The sequence below is a fragment of the Cyanistes caeruleus genome, chromosome 4 (assembly GCF_971803275.1).
Source record: "Cyanistes caeruleus chromosome 4, bCyaCae1.hap1.1, whole genome shotgun sequence".
Classification (NCBI taxonomy): domain Eukaryota; kingdom Metazoa; phylum Chordata; class Aves; order Passeriformes; family Paridae; genus Cyanistes; species Cyanistes caeruleus.
This window is the reverse complement of record NC_141704.1, coordinates 66,605,145-66,622,465: the sequence shown is the minus strand read 5'-3', so window position 1 is coordinate 66,622,465 and position 17,321 is coordinate 66,605,145.

Here is a 17,321-nt window from a genome sequence, read left to right as displayed (position 1 = left end):
AATTTTGAGGATTTGTCTTGAATTTTGTGGGATTTAGAGGAGACTTGAAGAATTTGGAGGGAATTTTCTTAGATTTAATGGAAATTTGTTGAGATTTTGTGAGATGGTTCTGGAATTTGGTGGGATATTGAGGAAATTCAGTGAATTTTGCGGGATTTTTCTTGAATTTTGTGGAAATTGTTGGAGATTTTTTGGGATGTTGCAGGAATTGGGTAGGGTTTTGAGAAGGTTTAGGGAATTTTGTGGCATTTTTCTGCAATTTTGTGAGGCTTTTCCAGAATGTTTGGTGATATTGAGGTGATTTGGTGGGATGTTTCTGGAATTTTGTGGGATTTTTCTGGGATTTGTACGAGACTTGAAGAATTTTGCGGGATTTTTCTTGAATTGTTTGGAAATTGGTGGAGATTTTGTGAGATGTTGCAGGAGTTTGTTTGGGTTTTGAGAAGATGTAGGGAAGTTTGTGGCATTTTTCTGGAATTTTGAGGGGCTTTCAAGAACTTTGTGAGAGTTTTCTTGAATTTAGTGGAAATTTGTTGAGATTTTGTGAGATGGTTCTGGAATTTGGTGGGATTTTTGTGGGATTTTGAGGATTTGTCTTGAATTTTGTGGGATTTGGAGGAGACTTGAAGAATTTGGAGGGAATTTTCTTGAATTTTTTGGATATTGGTGGAGATTTTGTGAGATGCTGCAGGAATGTGGTTGGGTTTTGAGAAGATTTAGGGATTTTTGTGGGATATTCGTGGAATTTTCAGCAGCTTTCAAGTTTTTTGTGTGAGTCTTCTTGAATTTTGTGGAAATTTCCGGAGATTTTGTGAGATGTTGCAGGAATTTTGTGGGATTTTTGTGGAATTTTGAGGAATTCTCTTGAATATTGTGGGATTTGGAGGAGACTTGAAGAAGTTGGAGGGATTTTTCCTAAATGTTGTGGAAATTGGTGGAGATTTTGTGAGATGTTTCAGGAATTTGTTTGGATTTTGAGAAGATGTAGGGAATTTTGTTGGATTTTTGTGGAATTTTGAGGATTTCTCTTGAATTTTGTGGGATTTGGAGGAGACTTGAAGAATTTTGCGGGAATTTTCTTAGATTTTGTGGAAATGTGTGGAGATTTTGTGAGACGTCTGTAGAATTTTGTAATGTTTTGAGAAGATGTAGGGAATTTTGTGGCATTTTTCTGGAATTTTGAGGGGCTTTCAAGAACTTTGTGAGAGTTTTTTTGAATTTTTTGGAAATTTGTTGAGATTTTGTGAGATGGTTCTGGTGTTTGGTGGGATATTGAGGAAATTCAGTGAATTTGGAGGGAATTTTCTTGAATTTTGTGGAAATTGTTGGAGATTTTGTGGGATGTTGCAGGAATGTGGTTGGGTTCTGAGAAGATTTAGGGAATTGTGTGGGGCTTGTACAGAATTTGGTGGGATTTCTCTTGAATTTTGTGGGATTTCTATTGAATTTTATGGGATGTTTGTGGGATGTTTGTGAGATGTTTGTAGGATGTTTGTGGTATTTGGAGGAGACTTGAAGAATTTTGCGGGATTTTTCTTGAAATGTTTGGAAATTGGTGGAGATTTTGTGAGATGTTGCAGGAATTTGGGTTTTGAGAAGATGGAAGGAATTTTGTGGGATTTTTGTGGAATTTTGAGGATTTGTCTTGAATTTTGTGGGATTTAGAGGAGACTTGAAGAATTTGGAGGGAATTTTCTTAGATTTAATGGAAATTTGTTGAGATTTTGTGAGATGGTTCTGGAATTTGGTGGGATATTGAGGAAATTCAGTGAATTTTGCGGGATTTTTCTTGAATTTTGTGGAAATTGTTGGAGATTTTTTGGGATGTTGCAGGAATTGGGTAGGGTTTTGAGAAGGTTTAGGGAATTTTGTGGCATTTTTCTGCAATTTTGTGAGGCTTTTCCAGAATGTTTGGTGATATTGAGGTGATTTGGTGGGATGTTTCTGGAATTTTGTGGGATTTTTCTGGGATTTGTACGAGACTTGAAGAATTTTGCGGGATTTTTCTTGAATTGTTTGGAAATTGGTGGAGATTTTGTGAGATGTTGCAGGAGTTTGTTTGGGTTTTGAGAAGATGTAGGGAAGTTTGTGGCATTTTTCTGGAATTTTGAGGGGCTTTCAAGAACTTTGTGAGAGTTTTCTTGAATTTAGTGGAAATTTGTTGAGATTTTGTGAGATGGTTCTGGAATTTGGTGGGATTTTTGTGGGATTTTGAGGATTTGTCTTGAATTTTGTGGGATTTGGAGGAGACTTGAAGAATTTGGAGGGAATTTTCTTGAATTTTTTGGATATTGGTGGAGATTTTGTGAGATGCTGCAGGAATGTGGTTGGGTTTTGAGAAGATTTAGGGATTTTTGTGGGATATTCGTGGAATTTTCAGCAGCTTTCAAGTTTTTTGTGTGAGTCTTCTTGAATTTTGTGGAAATTTCCGGAGATTTTGTGAGATGTTGCAGGAATTTTGTGGGATTTTTGTGGAATTTTGAGGAATTCTCTTGAATATTGTGGGATTTGGAGGAGACTTGAAGAAGTTGGAGGGATTTTTCCTAAATGTTGTGGAAATTGGTGGAGATTTTGTGAGATGTTTCAGGAATTTGTTTGGATTTTGAGAAGATGTAGGGAATTTTGTTGGATTTTTGTGGAATTTTGAGGATTTCTCTTGAATTTTGTGGGATTTGGAGGAGACTTGAAGAATTTTGCGGGAATTTTCTTAGATTTTGTGGAAATGTGTGGAGATTTTGTGAGATGTCTGTAGAATTTTGTAATGTTTTGAGAAGATGTAGGGAATTTTGTGGCATTTTTCTGGAATTTTGAGGGGCTTTCAAGAACTTTGTGAGAGTTTTTTTGAATTTTTTGGAAATTTGTTGAGATTTTGTGAGATGGTTCTGGAGTTTGGTGGGATATTGAGGAAATTCAGTGAATTTGGAGGGAATTTTCTTGAATTTTGTGGAAATTGTTGGAGATTTTGTGGGATGTTGCAGGAATGTGGTTGGGTTCTGAGAAGATTTAGGGAATTGTGTGGGGCTTGTACAGAATTTGGTGGGATTTCTCTTGAATTTTGTGGGATTTCTATTGAATTTTATGGGATGTTTGTGGGATGTTTGTGAGATGTTTGTAGGATGTTTGTGGTATTTGGAGGAGACTTGAAGAATTTTGCGGGATTTTTCTTGAAATGTTTGGAAATTGGTGGAGATTTTGTGAGATGTTGCAGGAATTTGGGTTTTGAGAAGATGTAGGGAATTTTGTGGGATTTTTGTGGAATTTTGAGGATTTGTCTTGAATTTTGTGGGATTTAGAGGAGACTTGAAGAATTTGGAGGGAATTTTCTTAGATTTAATGGAAATTTGTTGAGATTTTGTGAGATGGTTCTGGAATTTGGTGGGATATTGAGGAAATTCAGTGAATTTTGCGGGATTTTTCTTGGATTTTGTGGAAATTGTTGGAGATTTTGTGGGATGTTGCAGGAATTGGGTAGGGTTTTGAGAAGGTTTAGGGAATTTTGTGGCATTTTTCTGCAATTTTGTGAGGCTTTTCCAGAATGTTTGGTGATATTGAGGTGATTTGGTGGGATGTTTCTGGAATTTTGTGGGATTTTTCTGGGATTTGTACGAGACTTGAAGAATTTTGCGGGATTTTTCTTGAATTGTTTGGAAATTGGTGGAGATTTTGTGAGATGTTGCAGGAGTTTGTTTGGGTTTTGAGAAGATGTAGGGAAGTTTGTGGCATTTTTCTGGAATTTTGAGGGGCTTTCAAGAACTTTGTGAGAGTTTTCTTGAATTTAGTGGAAATTTGTTGAGATTTTGTGAGATGGTTCTGGAATTTGGTGGGATTTTTGTGGGATTTTGAGGATTTGTCTTGAATTTTGTGGGATTTGGAGGAGACTTGAAGAATTTGGAGGGAATTTTCTTGAATTTTTTGGATATTGGTGGAGATTTTGTGAGATGCTGCAGGAATGTGGTTGGGTTTTGAGAAGATTTAGGGATTTTTGTGGGATATTCGTGGAATTTTCAGCAGCTTTCAAGTATTTTGTGAGAGTCTTCTTGAATTTTGTGGAAATTTCCGGAGATTTTGTGAGATGTTGCAGGAATTTTGTGGGATTTTTGTGGAATTTTGAGGAATTCTCTTGAATATTGTGGGATTTGGAGGAGACTTGAAGAAGTTGGAGGGATTTTTCCTAAATGTTGTGGAAATTGGTGGAGATTTTGTGAGATGTTTCAGGAATTTGTTTGGATTTTGAGAAGATGTAGGGAATTTTGTTGGATTTTTGTGGAATTTTGAGGATTTCTATTGAATTTTGTGGGATTTGGAGGAGACTTGAAGAATTTTGCGGGAATTTTCTTAGATTTTGTGGAAATGTGTGGAGATTTTGTGAGACGTCTGTAGAATTTTGTAATGTTTTGAGAAGATGTAGGGAATTTTGTGGCATTTTTCTGGAATTTTGAGGGGCTTTCAAGAACTTTGTGAGAGTTTTTTTGAATTTTTTGGAAATTTGTTGAGATTTTGTGAGATGGTTCTGGAGTTTGGTGGGATATTGAGGAAATTCAGTGAATTTGGAGGGAATTTTCTTGAATTTTGTGGAAATTGTTGGAGATTTTGTGGGATGTTGCAGGAATGTGGTTGGGTTCTGAGAAGATTTAGGGAATTGTGTGGGGCTTGTACAGAATTTGGTGGGATTTCTCTTGAATTTTGTGGGATTTCTATTGAATTTTATGGGATGTTTGTGGGATGTTTGTGAGATGTTTGTAGGATGTTTGTGGTATTTGGAGGAGACTTGAAGAATTTTGCGGGATTTTTCTTGAAATGTTTGGAAATTGGTGGAGATTTTGTGAGATGTTGCAGGAATTTGGGTTTTGAGAAGATGTAGGGAATTTTGTGGGATTTTTGTGGAATTTTGAGGATTTGTCTTGAATTTTGTGGGATTTAGAGGAGACTTGAAGAATTTGGAGGGAATTTTCTTAGATTTAATGGAAATTTGTTGAGATTTTGTGAGATGGTTCTGGAATTTGGTGGGATATTGAGGAAATTCAGTGAATTTTGCGGGATTTTTCTTGGATTTTGTGGAAATTGTTGGAGATTTTGTGGGATGTTGCAGGAATTGGGTAGGGTTTTGAGAAGGTTTAGGGAATTTTGTGGCATTTTTCTGCAATTTTGTGAGGCTTTTCCAGAATGTTTGGTGATATTGAGGTGATTTGGTGGGATGTTTCTGGAATTTTGTGGGATTTTTCTGGGATTTGTACGAGACTTGAAGAATTTTGCGGGATTTTTCTTGAATTGTTTGGAAATTGGTGGAGATTTTGTGAGATGTTGCAGGAGTTTGTTTGGGTTTTGAGAAGATGTAGGGAAGTTTGTGGCATTTTTCTGGAATTTTGAGGGGCTTTCAAGAACTTTGTGAGAGTTTTCTTGAATTTAGTGGAAATTTGTTGAGATTTTGTGAGATGGTTCTGGAATTTGGTGGGATTTTTGTGGGATTTTGAGGATTTGTCTTGAATTTTGTGGGATTTGGAGGAGACTTGAAGAATTTGGAGGGAATTTTCTTGAATTTTTTGGATATTGGTGGAGATTTTGTGAGATGCTGCAGGAATGTGGTTGGGTTTTGAGAAGATTTAGGGATTTTTGTGGGATATTCGTGGAATTTTCAGCAGCTTTCAAGTATTTTGTGAGAGTCTTCTTGAATTTTGTGGAAATTTCCGGAGATTTTGTGAGATGTTGCAGGAATTTTGTGGGATTTTTGTGGAATTTTGAGGAATTCTCTTGAATATTGTGGGATTTGGAGGAGACTTGAAGAAGTTGGAGGGATTTTTCCTAAATGTTGTGGAAATTGGTGGAGATTTTGTGAGATGTTTCAGGAATTTGTTTGGATTTTGAGAAGATGTAGGGAATTTTGTTGGATTTTTGTGGAATTTTGAGGATTTCTATTGAATTTTGTGGGATTTGGAGGAGACTTGAAGAATTTTGCGGGAATTTTCTTAGATTTTGTGGAAATGTGTGGAGATTTTGTGAGACGTCTGTAGAATTTTGTAATGTTTTGAGAAGATGTAGGGAATTTTGTGGCATTTTTCTGGAATTTTGAGGGGCTTTCAAGAACTTTGTGAGAGTTTTTTTGAATTTTTTGGAAATTTGTTGAGATTTTGTGAGATGGTTCTGGAGTTTGGTGGGATATTGAGGAAATTCAGTGAATTTGGAGGGAATTTTCTTGAATTTTGTGGAAATTGTTGGAGATTTTGTGGGATGTTGCAGGAATGTGGTTGGGTTCTGAGAAGATTTAGGGAATTGTGTGGGGCTTGTACAGAATTTGGTGGGATTTCTATTGAATTTTATGGGATGTTTGTGGGATGTTTGTGAGATGTTTGTAGGATGTTTGTGGTATTTGGAGGAGACTTGAAGAATTTTGCGGGATTTTTCTTGAAATGTTTGGAAATTGGTGGAGATTTTGTGAGATGGTGCAGGAATTTGGGTTTTGAGAAGATGGAAGGAATTTTGTGGGATTTTTGTGGAATTTTGAGGATTTGTCTTGAATTTTGTGGGATTTAGAGGAGACTTGAAGAATTTGGAGGGAATTTTCTTAGATTTAATGGAAATTTGTTGAGATTTTGTGAGATGGTTCTGGAATTTGGTGGGATATTGAGGAAATTCAGTGAATTTTGCGGGATTTTTCTTGAATTTTGTGGAAATTGTTGGAGATTTTTTGGGATGTTGCAGGAATTGGGTAGGGTTTTGAGAAGGTTTAGGGAATTTTGTGGCATTTTTCTGCAATTTTGTGAGGCTTTTCCAGAATGTTTGGTGATATTGAGGTGATTTGGTGGGATGTTTCTGGAATTTTGTGGGATTTTTCTGGGATTTGTACGAGACTTGAAGAATTTTGCGGGATTTTTCTTGAATTGTTTGGAAATTGTTGGAGATTTTGTGAGATGTTGCAGGAGTTTGTTTGGGTTTTGAGAAGATGTAGGGAAGTTTGTGGCATTTTTCTGGAATTTTGAGGGGCTTTCAAGAACTTTGTGAGAGTTTTCTTGAATTTAGTGGAAATTTGTTGAGATTTTGTGAGATGGTTCTGGAATTTGGTGGGATTTTTGTGGGATTTTGAGGATTTGTCTTGAATTTTGTGGGATTTGGAGGAGACTTGAAGAATTTGGAGGGAATTTTCTTGAATTTTTTGGATATTGGTGGAGATTTTGTGAGATGCTGCAGGAATGTGGTTGGGTTTTGAGAAGATTTAGGGATTTTTGTGGGATATTCGTGGAATTTTCAGCAGCTTTCAAGTTTTTTGTGTGAGTCTTCTTGAATTTTGTGGAAATTTCCGGAGATTTTGTGAGATGTTGCAGGAATTTTGTGGGATTTTTGTGGAATTTTGAGGAATTCTCTTGAATATTGTGGGATTTGGAGGAGACTTGAAGAAGTTGGAGGGATTTTTCCTAAATGTTGTGGAAATTGGTGGAGATTTTGTGAGATGTTTCAGGAATTTGTTTGGATTTTGAGAAGATGTAGGGAATTTTGTTGGATTTTTGTGGAATTTTGAGGATTTCTCTTGAATTTTGTGGGATTTGGAGGAGACTTGAAGAATTTTGCGGGAATTTTCTTAGATTTTGTGGAAATGTGTGGAGATTTTGTGAGATGTCTGTAGAATTTTGTAATGTTTTGAGAAGATGTAGGGAATTTTGTGGCATTTTTCTGGAATTTTGAGGGGCTTTCAAGAACTTTGTGAGAGTTTTTTTGAATTTTTTGGAAATTTGTTGAGATTTTGTGAGATGGTTCTGGAGTTTGGTGGGATATTGAGGAAATTCAGTGAATTTGGAGGGAATTTTCTTGAATTTTGTGGAAATTGTTGGAGATTTTGTGGGATGTTGCAGGAATGTGGTTGGGTTCTGAGAAGATTTAGGGAATTGTGTGGGGCTTGTACAGAATTTGGTGGGATTTCTCTTGAATTTTGTGGGATTTCTCTTGAATTTTATGGGATGTTTGTGGGATGTTTGTGAGATGTTTGTAGGATGTTTGTGGTATTTGGAGGAGACTTGAAGAATTTTGCGGGATTTTTCTTGAAATGTTTGGAAATTGGTGGAGATTTTGTGAGATGTTGCAGAAATTTGTTTGGGTTTTGAGAAGATGTAGGGAATTTTGTGGGATTTTTGTGGAATTTTGAGGATTTGTCTTGAATTTTGTGGGATTTAGAGGAGACTTGAAGAATTTGGAGGGAATTTTCTTAGATTTAATGGAAATTTGTTGAGATTTTGTGAGATGGTTCTGGAATTTGGTGGGATATTGAGGAAATTCAGTGAATTTTGCGGGATTTTTCTTGAATTTTGTGGAAATTGTTGGAGATTTTTTGGGATGTTGCAGGAATTGGGTAGGGTTTTGAGAAGGTTTAGGGAATTTTGTGGCATTTTTCTGCAATTTTGTGAGGCTTTTCCAGAATGTTTGGTGATATTGAGGTGATTTGGTGGGATGTTTCTGGAATTTTGTGGGATTTTTCTGGGATTTGTACGAGACTTGAAGAATTTTGCGGGATTTTTCTTGAATTGTTTGGAAATTGGTGGAGATTTTGTGAGATGTTGCAGGAGTTTGTTTGGGTTTTGAGAAGATGTAGGGAAATTTGTGGCATTTTTCTGGAATTTTGAGGGGCTTTCAAGAACTTTGTGAGAGTTTTCTTGAATTTAGTGGAAATTTGTTGAGATTTTGTGAGATGGTTCTGGAATTTGGTGGGATTTTTGTGGGATTTTGAGGATTTGTCTTGAATTTTGTGGGATTTGGAGGAGACTTGAAGAATTTGGAGGGAATTTTCTTGAATTTTTTGGATATTGGTGGAGATTTTGTGAGATGCTGCAGGAATGTGGTTGGGTTTTGAGAAGATTTAGGGATTTTTGTGGGATATTCGTGGAATTTTCAGCAGCTTTCAAGTATTTTGTGAGAGTCTTCTTGAATTTTGTGGAAATTTCCGGAGATTTTGTGAGATGTTGCAGGAATTTTGTGGGATTTTTGTGGAATTTTGAGGAATTCTCTTGAATATTGTGGGATTTGGAGGAGACTTGAAGAAGTTGGAGGGATTTTTCCTAAATGTTGTGGAAATTGGTGGAGATTTTGTGAGATGTTTCAGGAATTTGTTTGGATTTTGAGAAGATGTAGGGAATTTTGTTGGATTTTTGTGGAATTTTGAGGATTTCTCTTGAATTTTGTGGGATTTGGAGGAGACTTGAAGAATTTTGCGGGAATTTTCTTAGATTTTGTGGAAATGTGTGGAGATTTTGTGAGATGTCTGTAGAATTTTGTAATGTTTTGAGAAGATGTAGGGAATTTTGTGGCATTTTTCTGGAATTTTGAGGGGCATCCAAGAACTTTGTGAGAGTTTTTTTGAATTTTTTGGAAATTTGTTGAGATTTTGTGAGATGGTTCTGGAGTTTGGTGGGATATTGAGGAAATTCAGTGAATTTGGAGGGAATTTTCTTGAATTTTGTGGAAATTGTTGGAGATTTTGTGGGATGTTGCAGGAATGTGGTTGGGTTCTGAGAAGATTTAGGGAATTGTGTGGGGCTTGTACAGAATTTGGTGGGATTTCTCTTGAATTTTGTGGGATTTCTATTGAATTTTATGGGATGTTTGTGGGATGTTTGTGAGATGTTTGTAGGATGTTTGTGGTATTTGGAGGAGACTTGAAGAATTTTGCGGGATTTTTCTTGAAATGTTTGGAAATTGGTGGAGATTTTGTGAGATGTTGCAGGAATTTGGGTTTTGAGAAGATGTAGGGAATTTTGTGGGATTTTTGTGGAATTTTGAGGATTTGTCTTGAATTTTGTGGGATTTAGAGGAGACTTGAAGAATTTGGAGGGAATTTTCTTAGATTTAATGGAAATTTGTTGAGATTTTGTGAGATGGTTCTGGAATTTGGTGGGATATTGAGGAAATTCAGTGAATTTTGCGGGATTTTTCTTGGATTTTGTGGAAATTGTTGGAGATTTTTTGGGATGTTGCAGGAATTGGGTAGGGTTTTGAGAAGGTTTAGGGAATTTTGTGGCATTTTTCTGCAATTTTGTGAGGCTTTTCCAGAATGTTTGGTGATATTGAGGTGATTTGGTGGGATGTTTCTGGAATTTTGTGGGATTTTTCTGGGATTTGTACGAGACTTGAAGAATTTTGCGGGATTTTTCTTGAATTGTTTGGAAATTGTTGGAGATTTTGTGAGATGTTGCAGGAGTTTGTTTGGGTTTTGAGAAGATGTAGGGAAGTTTGTGGCATTTTTCTGGAATTTTGAGGGGCTTTCAAGAACTTTGTGAGAGTCTTCTTGAATTTTGTGGAAATTTGTTGAGATTTTGTGAGATGGTTCTGGAATTTGGTGGGATTTTTGTGGGATTTTGAGGATTTGTCTTGAATTTTGTGGGATTTGGAGGAGACTTGAAGAATTTGGAGGGAATTTTCTTGAATTTTTTGGATATTGGTGGAGATTTTGTGAGATGCTGCAGGAATGTGGTTGGGTTTTGAGAAGATTTAGGGATTTTTGTGGGATATTCGTGGAATTTTCAGCAGCTTTCAAGTTTTTTGTGAGAGTCTTCTTGAATTTTGTGGAAATTTCCGGAGATTTTGTGAGATGTTGCAGGAATTTTGTGGGATTTTTGTGGAATTTTGAGGAATTCTCTTGAATATTGTGGGATTTGGAGGAGACTTGAAGAAGTTGGAGGGATTTTTCCTAAATGTTGTGGAAATTGGTGGAGATTTTGTGAGATGTTTCAGGAATTTGTTTGGATTTTGAGAAGATGTAGGGAATTTTGTTGGATTTTTGTGGAATTTTGAGGATTTCTCTTGAATTTTGTGGGATTTGGAGGAGACTTGAAGAATTTTGCGGGAATTTTCTTAGATTTTGTGGAAATGTGTGGAGATTTTGTGAGATGTCTGTAGAATTTTGTAATGTTTTGAGAAGATGTAGGGAATTTTGTGGCATTTTTCTGGAATTTTGAGGGGCTTTCAAGAACTTTGTGAGAGTTTTTTTGAATTTTTTGGAAATTTGTTGAGATTTTGTGAGATGGTTCTGGAGTTTGGTGGGATATTGAGGAAATTCAGTGAATTTGGAGGGAATTTTCTTGAATTTTGTGGAAATTGTTGGAGATTTTGTGGGATGTTGCAGGAATGTGGTTGGGTTCTGAGAAGATTTAGGGAATTGTGTGGGGCTTGTACAGAATTTGGTGGGATTTCTCTTGAATTTTGTGGGATTTCTATTGAATTTTATGGGATGTTTGTGGGATGTTTGTGAGATGTTTGTAGGATGTTTGTGGTATTTGGAGGAGACTTGAAGAATTTTGCGGGATTTTTCTTGAAATGTTTGGAAATTGGTGGAGATTTTGTGAGATGTTGCAGGAATTTGGGTTTTGAGAAGATGTAGGGAATTTTGTGGGATTTTTGTGGAATTTTGAGGATTTGTCTTGAATTTTGTGGGATTTAGAGGAGACTTGAAGAATTTGGAGGGAATTTTCTTAGATTTAATGGAAATTTGTTGAGATTTTGTGAGATGGTTCTGGAATTTGGTGGGATATTGAGGAAATTCAGTGAATTTTGCGGGATTTTTCTTGGATTTTGTGGAAATTGTTGGAGATTTTGTGGGATGTTGCAGGAATTGGGTAGGGTTTTGAGAAGGTTTAGGGAATTTTGTGGCATTTTTCTGCAATTTTGTGAGGCTTTTCCAGAATGTTTGGTGATATTGAGGTGATTTGGTGGGATGTTTCTGGAATTTTGTGGGATTTTTCTGGGATTTGTACGAGACTTGAAGAATTTTGCGGGATTTTTCTTGAATTGTTTGGAAATTGTTGGAGATTTTGTGAGATGTTGCAGGAGTTTGTTTGGGTTTTGAGAAGATGTAGGGAAGTTTGTGGCATTTTTCTGGAATTTTGAGGGGCTTTCAAGAACTTTGTGAGAGTTTTCTTGAATTTAGTGGAAATTTGTTGAGATTTTGTGAGATGGTTCTGGAATTTGGTGGGATTTTTGTGGGATTTTGAGGATTTGTCTTGAATTTTGTGGGATTTGGAGGAGACTTGAAGAATTTGGAGGGAATTTTCTTGAATTTTTTGGATATTGGTGGAGATTTTGTGAGATGCTGCAGGAATGTGGTTGGGTTTTGAGAAGATTTAGGGATTTTTGTGGGATATTCGTGGAATTTTCAGCAGCTTTCAAGTATTTTGTGAGAGTCTTCTTGAATTTTGTGGAAATTTCCGGAGATTTTGTGAGATGTTGCAGGAATTTGGTGGGATTTTTGTGGAATTTTGAGGAATTCTCTTGAATATTGTGGGATTTGGAGGAGACTTGAAGAAGTTGGAGGGATTTTTCCTAAATGTTGTGGAAATTGGTGGAGATTTTGTGAGATGTTTCAGGAATTTGTTTGGATTTTGAGAAGATGTAGGGAATTTTGTTGGATTTTTGTGGAATTTTGAGGATTTCTATTGAATTTTGTGGGATTTGGAGGAGACTTGAAGAATTTTGCGGGAATTTTCTTAGATTTTGTGGAAATGTGTGGAGATTTTGTGAGACGTCTGTAGAATTTTGTAATGTTTTGAGAAGATGTAGGGAATTTTGTGGCATTTTTCTGGAATTTTGAGGGGCTTTCAAGAACTTTGTGAGAGTTTTTTTGAATTTTTTGGAAATTTGTTGAGATTTTGTGAGATGGTTCTGGAGTTTGGTGGGATATTGAGGAAATTCAGTGAATTTGGAGGGAATTTTCTTGAATTTTGTGGAAATTGTTGGAGATTTTGTGGGATGTTGCAGGAATGTGGTTGGGTTCTGAGAAGATTTAGGGAATTGTGTGGGGCTTGTACAGAATTTGGTGGGATTTCTCTTGAATTTTGTGGGATTTCTATTGAATTTTATGGGATGTTTGTGGGATGTTTGTGAGATGTTTGTAGGATGTTTGTGGTATTTGGAGGAGACTTGAAGAATTTTGCGGGATTTTTCTTGAAATGTTTGGAAATTGGTGGAGATTTTGTGAGATGGTGCAGGAATTTGGGTTTTGAGAAGATGGAAGGAATTTTGTGGGATTTTTGTGGAATTTTGAGGATTTGTCTTGAATTTTGTGGGATTTAGAGGAGACTTGAAGAATTTGGAGGGAATTTTCTTAGATTTAATGGAAATTTGTTGAGATTTTGTGAGATGGTTCTGGAATTTGGTGGGATATTGAGGAAATTCAGTGAATTTTGCGGGATTTTTCTTGAATTTTGTGGAAATTGTTGGAGATTTTTTGGGATGTTGCAGGAATTGGGTAGGGTTTTGAGAAGGTTTAGGGAATTTTGTGGCATTTTTCTGCAATTTTGTGAGGCTTTTCCAGAATGTTTGGTGATATTGAGGTGATTTGGTGGGATGTTTCTGGAATTTTGTGGGATTTTTCTGGGATTTGTACGAGACTTGAAGAATTTTGCGGGATTTTTCTTGAATTGTTTGGAAATTGTTGGAGATTTTGTGAGATGTTGCAGGAGTTTGTTTGGGTTTTGAGAAGATGTAGGGAAGTTTGTGGCATTTTTCTGGAATTTTGAGGGGCTTTCAAGAACTTTGTGAGAGTTTTCTTGAATTTAGTGGAAATTTGTTGAGATTTTGTGAGATGGTTCTGGAATTTGGTGGGATTTTTGTGGGATTTTGAGGATTTGTCTTGAATTTTGTGGGATTTGGAGGAGACTTGAAGAATTTGGAGGGAATTTTCTTGAATTTTTTGGATATTGGTGGAGATTTTGTGAGATGCTGCAGGAATGTGGTTGGGTTTTGAGAAGATTTAGGGATTTTTGTGGGATATTCGTGGAATTTTCAGCAGCTTTCAAGTTTTTTGTGTGAGTCTTCTTGAATTTTGTGGAAATTTCCGGAGATTTTGTGAGATGTTGCAGGAATTTTGTGGGATTTTTGTGGAATTTTGAGGAATTCTCTTGAATATTGTGGGATTTGGAGGAGACTTGAAGAAGTTGGAGGGATTTTTCCTAAATGTTGTGGAAATTGGTGGAGATTTTGTGAGATGTTTCAGGAATTTGTTTGGATTTTGAGAAGATGTAGGGAATTTTGTTGGATTTTTGTGGAATTTTGAGGATTTCTCTTGAATTTTGTGGGATTTGGAGGAGACTTGAAGAATTTTGCGGGAATTTTCTTAGATTTTGTGGAAATGTGTGGAGATTTTGTGAGATGTCTGTAGAATTTTGTAATGTTTTGAGAAGATGTAGGGAATTTTGTGGCATTTTTCTGGAATTTTGAGGGGCTTTCAAGAACTTTGTGAGAGTTTTTTTGAATTTTTTGGAAATTTGTTGAGATTTTGTGAGATGGTTCTGGAGTTTGGTGGGATATTGAGGAAATTCAGTGAATTTGGAGGGAATTTTCTTGAATTTTGTGGAAATTGTTGGAGATTTTGTGGGATGTTGCAGGAATGTGGTTGGGTTCTGAGAAGATTTAGGGAATTGTGTGGGGCTTGTACAGAATTTGGTGGGATTTCTCTTGAATTTTGTGGGATTTCTCTTGAATTTTATGGGATGTTTGTGGGATGTTTGTGAGATGTTTGTAGGATGTTTGTGGTATTTGGAGGAGACTTGAAGAATTTTGCGGGATTTTTCTTGAAATGTTTGGAAATTGGTGGAGATTTTGTGAGATGTTGCAGGAATTTGGGTTTTGAGAAGATGTAGGGAATTTTGTGGGATTTTTGTGGAATTTTGAGGATTTGTCTTGAATTTTGTGGGATTTAGAGGAGACTTGAAGAATTTGGAGGGAATTTTCTTAGATTTAATGGAAATTTGTTGAGATTTTGTGAGATGGTTCTGGAATTTGGTGGGATATTGAGGAAATTCAGTGAATTTTGCGGGATTTTTCTTGGATTTTGTGGAAATTGTTGGAGATTTTTTGGGATGTTGCAGGAATTGGGTAGGGTTTTGAGAAGGTTTAGGGAATTTTGTGGCATTTTTCTGCAATTTTGTGAGGCTTTTCCAGAATGTTTGGTGATATTGAGGTGATTTGGTGGGATGTTTCTGGAATTTTGTGGGATTTTTCTGGGATTTGTACGAGACTTGAAGAATTTTGCGGGATTTTTCTTGAATTGTTTGGAAATTGTTGGAGATTTTGTGAGATGTTGCAGGAGTTTGTTTGGGTTTTGAGAAGATGTAGGGAAGTTTGTGGCATTTTTCTGGAATTTTGAGGGGCTTTCAAGAACTTTGTGAGAGTCTTCTTGAATTTTGTGGAAATTTGTTGAGATTTTGTGAGATGGTTCTGGAATTTGGTGGGATTTTTGTGGGATTTTGAGGATTTGTCTTGAATTTTGTGGGATTTGGAGGAGACTTGAAGAATTTGGAGGGAATTTTCTTGAATTTTTTGGATATTGGTGGAGATTTTGTGAGATGCTGCAGGAATGTGGTTGGGTTTTGAGAAGATTTAGGGATTTTTGTGGGATATTCGTGGAATTTTCAGCAGCTTTCAAGTATTTTGTGAGAGTCTTCTTGAATTTTGTGGAAATTTCCGGAGATTTTGTGAGATGTTGCAGGAATTTGGTGGGATTTTTGTGGAATTTTGAGGAATTCTCTTGAATATTGTGGGATTTGGAGGAGACTTGAAGAAGTTGGAGGGATTTTTCCTAAATGTTGTGGAAATTGGTGGAGATTTTGTGAGATGTTTCAGGAATTTGTTTGGATTTTGAGAAGATGTAGGGAATTTTGTTGGATTTTTGTGGAATTTTGAGGATTTCTCTTGAATTTTGTGGGATTTGGAGGAGACTTGAAGAATTTTGCGGGAATTTTCTTAGATTTTGTGGAAATGTGTGGAGATTTTGTGAGATGTCTGTAGAATTTTGTAATGTTTTGAGAAGATGTAGGGAATTTTGTGGCATTTTTCTGGAATTTTGAGGGGCTTTCAAGAACTTTGTGAGAGTTTTTTTGAATTTTTTGGAAATTTGTTGAGATTTTGTGAGATGGTTCTGGAGTTTGGTGGGATATTGAGGAAATTCAGTGAATTTGGAGGGAATTTTCTTGAATTTTGTGGAAATTGTTGGAGATTTTGTGGGATGTTGCAGGAATGTGGTTGGGTTCTGAGAAGATTTAGGGAATTGTGTGGGGCTTGTACAGAATTTGGTGGGATTTCTCTTGAATTTTGTGGGATTTCTATTGAATTTTATGGGATGTTTGTGGGATGTTTGTGAGATGTTTGTAGGATGTTTGTGGTATTTGGAGGAGACTTGAAGAATTTTGCGGGATTTTTCTTGAAATGTTTGGAAATTGGTGGAGATTTTGTGAGATGTTGCAGGAATTTGGGTTTTGAGAAGATGTGGGGAATTTTGTGGGATTTTTGTGGAATTTTGAGGATTTGTCTTGAATTTTGTGGGATTTAGAGGAGACTTGAAGAATTTGGAGGGAATTTTCTTAGATTTAATGGAAATTTGTTGAGATTTTGTGAGATGGTTCTGGAATTTGGTGGGATATTGAGGAAATTCAGTGAATTTTGCGGGATTTTTCTTGGATTTTGTGGAAATTGTTGGAGATTTTGTGGGATGTTGCAGGAATTGGGTAGGGTTTTGAGAAGGTTTAGGGAATTTTGTGGCATTTTTCTGCAATTTTGTGAGGCTTTTCCAGAATGTTTGGTGATATTGAGGTGATTTGGTGGGATGTTTCTGGAATTTTGTGGGATTTTTCTGGGATTTGTACGAGACTTGAAGAATTTTGCGGGATTTTTCTTGAATTGTTTGGAAATTGTTGGAGATTTTGTGAGATGTTGCAGGAGTTTGTTTGGGTTTTGAGAAGATGTAGGGAAGTTTGTGGCATTTTTCTGGAATTTTGAGGGGCTTTCAAGAACTTTGTGAGAGTTTTCTTGAATTTAGTGGAAATTTGTTGAGATTTTGTGAGATGGTTCTGGAATTTGGTGGGATTTTTGTGGGATTTTGAGGATTTGTCTTGAATTTTGTGGGATTTGGAGGAGACTTGAAGAATTTGGAGGGAATTTTCTTGAATTTTTTGGATATTGGTGGAGATTTTGTGAGATGCTGCAGGAATGTGGTTGGGTTTTGAGAAGATTTAGGGATTTTTGTGGGATATTCGTGGAATTTTCAGCAGCTTTCAAGTATTTTGTGAGAGTCTTCTTGAATTTTGTGGAAATTTCCGGAGATTTTGTGAGATGTTGCAGGAATTTGGTGGGATTTTTGTGGAATTTTGAGGAATTCTCTTGAATATTGTGGGATTTGGAGGAGACTTGAAGAAGTTGGAGGGATTTTTCCTAAATGTTGTGGAAATTGGTGGAGATTTTGTGAGATGTTTCAGGAATTTGTTTGGATTTTGAGAAGATGTAGGGAATTTTGTTGGATTTTTGTGGAATTTTGAGGATTTCTCTTGAATTTTGTGGGATTTGGAGGAGACTTG